The sequence below is a fragment of the Montipora capricornis genome, chromosome 14, assembly GCF_036669925.1.
Source record: "Montipora capricornis isolate CH-2021 chromosome 14, ASM3666992v2, whole genome shotgun sequence".
In the NCBI taxonomy this organism is placed as follows: Eukaryota; Metazoa; Cnidaria; class Anthozoa; order Scleractinia; family Acroporidae; genus Montipora; species Montipora capricornis.
In genome coordinates, this window is record NC_090896.1 from 2,457,501 (window position 1) to 2,465,000 (window position 7,500).

At 40.3% G+C, this 7,500-nt stretch overlaps 2 protein-coding genes across 2 annotated transcripts in view; both read left to right on the forward strand.

Annotated features, from left to right (window-relative positions):
• LOC138033439 (adhesion G-protein coupled receptor D1-like) overlaps positions 1-7,500 on the forward strand; it is a 143,531-nt gene that overhangs the window by 117,449 nt on the left and 18,582 nt on the right. The window lies entirely within an intron of this gene.
• Positions 1-7,500, forward strand: part of LOC138033254 (uncharacterized) — a 64,314-nt gene that overhangs the window by 12,783 nt on the left and 44,031 nt on the right. The gene's annotated exons all lie outside the window — the stretch shown is intronic.

A 7,500-nucleotide genomic window follows, 5' to 3' on the forward strand; every position in this document is an offset into this window, starting at 1 on the left:
TTTGTCAAGTTTAGCCTGATTCTCAGACGGTCCAGGTCGCGCTAGTGTTACGCACTCTACTCCCTTCCCCGACGTCCGCGTGGCATTTCGAAGAGCTCCCTAAGCACTGTTATACTTAAAATAAGGAAACAAATGTGAGACGGACCGCACAATATGGCTTTCTCGGCGGTCTGCTTCGTAGACGGGGTTATTTGAGTTAGGGCCCCCTTAGCTGTGAACATGTGGGCCTCTCAATCTGTGTTGCAAATTTTACAGTTCGGAAATTGCAATTTGTTGTTTATCTATTAGACTATACAAAGTTTACATTTATTTCTTTTGCATGTGTACATCTCCATCTAATAGAAGCTATTTTTGTCTTTATTAAGACATTGTGGAAAACACACAAGTATCTCTGCCCATAACTGGTATATGTTGCATCTGGGATGAGTCAGCATCTAAGTGCCTAGGTATTGTAATTCTTTTGTTTTTTTCCTCCGTCTCGTCCGATCAACTTTATACTCAACGTGTAATTAGCAGCTATTGCATTGTTTCATCAAGGCGTAAAGGAGTAACTCTACAAAACACCTCATACGCACCAGTACAGCTTCGATACTAATTCTTTTCAATGTTAGGGGACTAAGAGATGACACAAAGCGAATAGAAGTTATTAATTTGCCCCGCTTCAAAAACTTGTCAATTTAAATACTAAAGGAAGTCCACTGTACTGAGCATGCATACCTGCTGAATGGGGCTATCAGACAATTTCAGTGATTACGAGAGCAATAAAGCCGGAGTATGTATACTTTTTAACAATAACTTTATCTGCAAATCCGAAAATCTTACATTGACCCTTCTGGACGTTTTTTCATAAAAGATATCAAAGCAGATGAGAAGATTTTAACCTGCGCTAATATTTACGCTCCAAAGGAAGGCAATGCAGCTTTCTTTCTAAACTTGTTAAAACAGCTAAACGACTTAACACGTGAAGACATTATAGGAGGCGATTTTAACATGGTACCTGATCTAGAAAAGGACAAATTTCGTGGCATCCCTAAAACTCGTCAAAATTGTGTTTAAATTATCCCAGAATTTTCTGAAAAACTCGATCTCGTCGAGGTGTGGAAGACCTTACATCCTGAAACTAAAGGGTACACATGGAGATCCAATAACTTCTGTCCACAACTACTCCACTACGATATTTCATCTATTGCCGCGGCGCTCCGCGCGTGAATAAGCTCAAAAGGGGCAAACGATTCCAGAAGTAAAGTGTTTCACTGAGGATGTCTGATAACTGATTTTTAATCCTTTCATTCTTCCGTCACTTTTTCTAGTTTCACAAAATGAAAGCCAGTTGAAGTGCACAGAAAGCAACTTCCAAGGACTTGCAAGGATCCAAAACGAATTGCAGCTTGAAAGGATGCTTTCTTGTCTATCCGATTATTCAAAGGAATACTGGACAGCGCTAAGGTAAGTTGTAGAAGTTTACAACCACATACCAAAGCCCCGGTTAACTGTACAGCAGGACATGTGCGACAGACGGCTGAACAAATCAGCATTTCAGGCTGGCCAACATTAAGTTAAGAAAGATACTATGTGGATAGGCTTAGGACTGGGTAATAGTACCTGGGACTGGGTAATAGTACCTGGGACTGGGTAATAGTACCTTAGGACTGGGTAATAGTAGTAAACAAAACAGTACCTTGTACAAAACGACCCCAGACCTGGACGCTTCTACATACTCCCCAAAATCCACAAAGTAAACAATCCTGGACGACCCATAGTTTCTTCTAACAACCACCCCACAGAACGTATCTCTCAGTTTGTTGACTACTACCTAAAACCATTAGTTCACACTGTTCCGTCTTACGTTAAAGACACTACTGATTTCCTTAACAAACTTGCCAACTTGAACACAATCAACACACTTCCCGACAATGCCATACTAGTCACGCTTGACGTCACTTCTCTTTATACCAACATCCCTCACAGTGAAGGTATTGAGGCTTGCCGCTTTTTCCTTCGCAAACGCAACGATAAGGACATCCCCACGGAAACTCTTTGCGACCTCATACAGATCATCCTCAACATGAACAATTTCACATTTAACAACAAACACTACCTACAAAAACACGGTACTGCTATGGGCACCAAAATGGCTCCTTCATTTGCCAACCTTTTTCTTGCCAAATTCGAACAGGACGCGCTCACTAACGCACTGTATCTACCTCATACATGGCTCAGATTTCTGGACGATATTTTCGTTATTTGGACTGAAGGTTCAGATAAACTGAAAGTATTTGTCGATTATCTCAATAACCTTCATCCCACCATTAAATTCACTTGTTCGCATTCCCTCACAAATATTTCATTCCTTGATGTGATGGTCTCACTCAAGGATGGTCTCATAGAAACCGATCTTTACACTAAACCCACTGACAAACATCAATATTTACTCATCTCCTCATGCCACCCCACCCACACTAAACGTTCCATTCCATATAGCCTTGCACTTCGCCTTCGACGCATATGCTCCGACAATGACACTTACAAACAACGCTGTAAGGAACTTATGGACTACCTCGTCAACCGAGGTTACGAACTTAATTTCCTTAAAACCCAGATACGACGTGCTTCTGACATTTCCCGGAACGACGCTCTTAAACCCAAACCTAAACAACAGACAGATACTGTTCCGTTCGTCATTACCTATAACCCCGCTTTACCTAACATATCCCGTATAATTCACAAACACTCAAACGTGCTTTATTCATCTGGTCGCTGTAAAAATGTTTTTACTAATCTCCCTTTAGTAGCCTACCGGCGTTGTAAAAACATTAGTGACATTCTAGTTAGAGCTAAATTGCCGGAACCTACTAACACCGACCAATCTAGGTCTCCATCCGGCTCGTTTCGGTGCAATAAAACTAGTTGCACCGCCTGTCCTTTTATTGAGGATGGCCGTAATCAATATACTTTTTATAGTACTGGACAAACCTTCAAAATCAAATCACATATTACTTGTGAAACCCCTAATGTAATTTACATGATTCAGTGCACTAAATGTAATCTTCAGTACATCGGAGAGACCAAACGTCGTCTTAAAGACCGCTTTAATGAACATAGGCGACCTATTATAAGCCCCTTTTGTAGTTATACCCCCACTGCGGTTTCACGACACTTCCTGACCAGTGGTCACGCGGAGGATCACATGATCCTTATACCACTCGAACAACTACACACTAGTCGTGACTCCATCAGAAAGGCTCGTGAGGCATTCCTCATACACAGAGGAAAAACACTGGAGCCTGCAGGCCTTAACAGAAGAGATGAAATGTAATTTAGTTTAGCTACCTTTTAATTTTCTTTTGTTTTTTTCATCTTGTTATCATGTATTATTCTCTCCTCTTTTTTATGCATTTCCATTTTTATAACACATCACGTAGCATTTTTATGTCATTTCCGGTAAATATAAAGATCTTGTTACTAGCATTTATCCATTCAATAAACCTGAAGAAGGCTGGTGTTGGCCAGCCGAAATATTGCAAGCAACAACGCCTATGTTCACGTTGTCTTGACCAACCTTTGCAGGATATTTTCTATTTTAAAGTTTTTTATGGTGTGGTCACGATCTATTTTGATCCAACGTAGAGCAAGTTTTGATCGTACACGGTTTTTGCAGTGGTTTAATCCTTAAAAAGTACTACTACTACTAATAATCATCATCGTCATCATCATCATCATCATCGTCGTCGTCGTCGTCGTCGTCGTCGTCATCATCGTTTTCACCATCGCACCTGTGTTTCAGTCTCCCTGATATATCCGTGCATAAATGTTCTACAAATTGGGGAAACTACGAATCAAATCAATACAAAGCAGCTCAAATCATTTTTTTCATTACAGGGAATAAACCCAGAGCGAAAGAATTAGAAGCAAAATAAAAAATAGGGACGCAAAACGTACAAGTGTTTAATGCGATTATGGGACTGAACTGGTAATTTTATTTTATAAGAGAATGAAAACTGGTGTTTTAAAAAATGGGAATAGCACTATTCGTAGGAGGATACAATGTGTGTCTTAGTAAGTTGTGTGTTAATGGGCAAGACAAGTGTTTTTGTTGTTGAAGGTGGCTCAAATGATGTTTCATAGGACAATTGCATGCTATTCGTAAAACTAATTGTGTTTCCATTTATTTGTGCAACAGCCCAATCACTTTCTGTTTCAAATTTTAGTCATTTCTTTGTGGCAAAAGGACAAAGCACTGTTTATAACTGTGGGATATCAAAAAACCGACACATTAGTCGCAAAGATTAGGGTACAGGGTTTCCGGTGTTGTGGTCTGCCATGAGGTCTGCCATGTGTTTGGCCGGCTGGGCGTGGTATGTCAAAAATGCGAATGGTGTAAGAGGGCACCTATTAGCCAAAACTTGTAGATGTATTGGTGGATACTGATTTCTATGGCTGGCCAATAACCTTTACATGTTTGGTTTAGTTTGTGACATTACTGCAATGCCAAAATTTAGATTTCCCTTTCTTCCAGCTAAGGCCATCGGTTCTTTTCATTTCTGTAGCATTACGGCGATTAAGCGTAGAATTGAAATTTTTGAGGAAAAAAAAAACAAACACTTAAAGAAATCAAGTTCAAGTTCAAGTTCAAATTTATCGCACACTGTTACAGATAACTAGACATAAGACACTATACAATCATTACAGAAAAAAAAATACAATATAGATCTAGAAAATTAGCTAGTCGAGACAATAATTAATATTGTACAGTGACCAAAGTAGCAAATGAGCTATGGTCAGTTTTGAATCGTCAATAGAACTTTTGCGCGCTTTTTAAAGAGTATGGGTGGGAAAGGTTTGGGTTCCGGTGGGACAGATTGCCATTTTTTTTTAACTGCGGAATATTTAAATGCAGGTATGCCATAATTAGTGTCTACTGATGGCTTAAAGAAGTCCCCGGGGGGGTTGGGGGTACCCCTTTATAAGGGCTTAATGGGGACGTGCGGCCAGCCAGGGTATGTTTTTCGGGATTTTTGTCTTGAACAGGGAATCGAATTTATCATTTTTGTCTTAAGCAGGGTATCGATTTATCAATTTTTGTCTTAAACTGGGTTAAATGTCTTAAACAGGGTATCAAAAATCGGAATTCTGTCTTAAAATGGGTAGGAAAATCAGCGATATTTGTCTTAAACAGGGTCAGGGTATGAGGGGCCGCGCCGCACCTCCCCAACCAGGGATACATCAAGTACCCCCCTCCCCCCCCGGGAAAGAAGTCTTGATTTGCAGCATACCTAGTATTATGTAAATGAATCTCTCATGCCAAACTTTAAAATCGACATCTAGCTGGTATAAACGCGAAGATGCAAGAATACAATTTTTAATGACCTTCCGGACTTTTGTTCTCGTTTTTCCTTTCCTTATAATTGCTTGACTTTTTTTCACCGGTATCCTGGAAGGCTCTCTACAACTACAGGCTCCACAGGAAGTTGTAACAGTAAACCAAAATGTGCCATTTAAGGCTAAATCACCTTGATTATCACTTTGGGTCTTAAAAAAGGGGAATTTTCTATCATATGTGACTTTCAAACATTGCGCCTGTTTTGGAAATGAAGTTTCTTTCACGGATCCATAATTCAACTCAGAAAGGTGTTCTCTAAACTCTGGGCTCGCTAGGTTGGCCTCCGAAGAACTAAATTCTTTGAACGCCGAGTAGCGTTCTTTCTCCGAGCTTTCAGTTTTCGGCTCGAGGTGCATTCTTTGATCTCCGGAGAGCTTTCTCTGATATTTGAAAAGCTTCCTTTGAGCTCCGGAGAGCTGTCTCTAAGATTCGAAGAGCTTCTTTGCTCCTGAAAGAATTCATCGATATCAATGATAGCTGACACAAAGTCAAAACATAATGTTTCCTTATCGCTAGCAAATGGCCAACAAATTGGCTAATTTTTGTCTAATTAAAGACCTTTCCTTGAGCTTAGAAAGGAATTCTCTGAGCTTCGAAGAGGTTTCTTTGATCTCATGATCAAAGAGCTTTCTTTCAGGTTGAAAGAATTATTCAATCAACAATGATTATATTCCGGCGACATGCGCGAAGTCACGATAATAATTGGGTTTTTAACAATTCCGAACGTATATTTTAAAAGCTATTTTGTACCTAAAAGCTAAATTAGATAACTTCATCGCCAAATAAAGCTAGGAAATATCACTTACTACATATGCAATGAACACTGTTGGCCGCTTCCCTCTCCGAAGTAAACATGCAAGGCACGAAATAAGCGAAGCATGTCAACAAAGGAGTACGACAAAGATACGAAATAACACTCGGTGGAAAGTCGCAACACCTCGGAAAATCCCAAGGAATGTGAACACTTTCTATTGTTACATTTTTCCATCTCTCTGCATAGTGTCTCATGCGCATTAAACACAAAAACCAACTCATCTCAACAAGCACCTAATCTGATGCACGCCCAATTTTGACATCCAACACTTTGATATACCAAGGCTTTGCTACCTATTTCTAACAATAAGGTAAGGGTAAAAGTTAGCCCTATTTTTAGCTTTATTCGCAGCTGTTTATCCCAATATTTGATGAGCAGGGGGGGGGGGGGGGCACTTTGTGACGTTCATTTACTGTATTCAGAGACATCAATGATGTTGAAGTTGAGGACAAAGGCAAGGGGACTACTTCGTGACGCTTTCATCAAATTAGAGGCATTTCTGGACATATCTGTCAACTTTTGCAAATTTATAGTATACTAGAATCTAAATGCTATGAATTATCAAAGCCACTTGACGACAAGAGAGTACTCACAAGTACTGTAAACTTGAAAGGGGTGCTAAAACACCGGCAGCAGGCCGAAACAGCTGTCCATGGCTGCTAATTCACCGGGTGAAATGGTTGTGCGCATGCGTGATGTGTTTACCTCACCGGGGATCTCACCGGGTTGTTAAACCGGGTTGGTGTTATTATTGGTGTTAGCGTGTGTCACCTTGCTTTTATTGGTGTAAACTTGATCCCGCGATATGGTAACGTGATACTGGTCACATTGGCTGGCGTACATGGAGGGGTGAACGCACGGGCGGTCGTACGGTGCCCAAAATCAAATTTTCTCGCAGTTATGTTGTCATACTTCTTCGGCGAGCAGAGCTTCGCTAACATCACACTGTTTTTTTTTTTTCATCAGTCTTGAGTAATACCTATACTGATTTAAGAAATTAAGGTTATGCTTAAAATTTTATTTCATGAATTATTGACTGGATTGAATTTAATTCACAGGTGTGAACTTCTACTTGAAAATGTAATTTAGTTTGACATGTAATAGTAGGGGTGGCGAATGGTAAATGCGAGACTTTGCGAGACGGCGAGACCAGCATTTTTCTTTGCGAGCCCGAGACATGTTGACTTTTTAGATTGCGAGACCGAGACGTCAAAGTGTCACAGTGACACCTTCATATAAAAAAACGAGACTGCGAGACGCACATACCCGCTCAAAAAACGAGACTGCGAGACCCGTGAAATTCGAC